We start from the raw sequence: 1,786 nt of genomic DNA, 5'->3' as shown, positions 1-1,786 counted from the left end.
ATGCCCCTTTAGGCTAAAGTAGAGCAGATGAGATGATATCTTAATGGAATGGAGTAAAAAGAGGGTGGGGGAAGACGAAGGATGAGAACAGCAAATGAATGCTTCAAACTTAAATTACGATTTTGCTTCAAATTCGTTCCACTCTAAATGGAATAAGCAGATGGAGTGGAGGGAGATGGCAACAAAACTTCCTTGTCTAGAACCTATAGCTTTAGTTAAGACTATAACTCAGGGTGCCTGGGTGGCTCAGTAGGTTAAGCTTCTGACTCTTGATTTTGGCTCAGGTCATGATTTTGCAGTTGTGAGATCAAGCTCCACATTGGGCAACACACTGATAGCACTGAGCCTGCTTGGGAATCTCTCTCCCTCTCTCTGCTCCTCCCGTGTTCATACGTGCACTCTCACTATCTCTCTCTCAAAAAAAATAATAAATAAAGTTAAAAAAAGACTATAACTCAATTTTTACCTAGCATGTCTTCTGCAGTTTGATAGTTTATATGGTTTTAATAACTCAGTAAAAAAAAAGCAAAATAATAGACTTTCTAATGAGTTTAGGAGTTAAATTTTAATTAAAATGGTTTATCCACATCCAAGACTAAAACATGCAATCAGCCATTCAGATGACCTAGTAATTTTGTTTTTTTTATAAAGTGGCACCTTTACAACACCATAGCATCTTTTATTACCCTGGTCTTAAGTTAACATCATAATGGGGTACCCAAGGTGTTCTTGAACTTTGCAATTACATAACTAACTTTGGGATTACATATTCTACTACTATCAAGAGGCTGCCACCATACAGTTGCATAGTGGTTAAGACCTAAGATGGTTCTCATATGATCCTGTCAATCGATGCAGAAAAGGCCTTTGACAAAATCCAGCACCCTTTCTTAATAAAAACCCTTGAGAAAGTCGGGATAGAAGGAACATACTTAAAGATCATAAAGGCCATTTATGAAAAGCCCACAGCTAACATCATCCTCAACGGGGAAAAACTGAGAGCTTTTTCCCTGAGATCAGGAACACGACAGGGATGCCCACTGTCACCGCTGTTGTTTAATATAGTGCTGGAAGTTCTAGCATCAGCAATCAGACAACAAAAGGAAATCAAAGGCATCAAAATTGGCAAAGACGAAGTCAAGCTTTCGCTTTTTGCAGATGACATGATATTATACATGGAAAATCCGATAGACTCCACCAAAAGTCTGCTAGAACTGATACATGAATTCAGCAAAGTTGCAGGATACAAAATCAATGTGCAGAAATCAGTTGCATTCTTATACACTAACAATGAAGCAACAGAAAGACAAATGAAGAAACTGATCCCATTCACAATTGCACCAAGAAGCATAAAATACCTAGGAATAAATCTAACCAAAGATGTAAAAGATCTGTATGCTGAAAACTATAGAAAGCTTATGCAGGTAATTGAAGAAGATATAAAGAAATGGAAAGACATTCCGTGCTCATGGATTGGAAGAATAAATATTGTCAAAATGTCAATACTACCCAAAGCTATCTACACATTCAATGCAATCCCAATCAAAATTGCACCAGCATTCTTCTCGAAACTAGAACAAGCAATCCTAAAATTCATATGGAACCACAAAAGGCCCCGAATAGCCAAAGTAATTTTGAAGAAGAAGACCAAAGCAGGAGGCATCACAATCCCAGACTTTAGCCTCTACTACAAAGCTGTCATCATCAAGTCAGCATGGTATTGGCATAAAAACAGACACATAGACCAATGGAATAGAATAGAAACCCCAGAACTAGACCCACAAAC

Source organism: Panthera uncia, chromosome X (genome assembly GCF_023721935.1).
Source record: "Panthera uncia isolate 11264 chromosome X, Puncia_PCG_1.0, whole genome shotgun sequence".
In the NCBI taxonomy this organism is placed as follows: domain Eukaryota; kingdom Metazoa; phylum Chordata; class Mammalia; order Carnivora; family Felidae; genus Panthera; species Panthera uncia.
The sequence above is the reverse complement of the archived record's forward strand: the minus strand, read 5'-3'. Positions refer to the sequence as shown.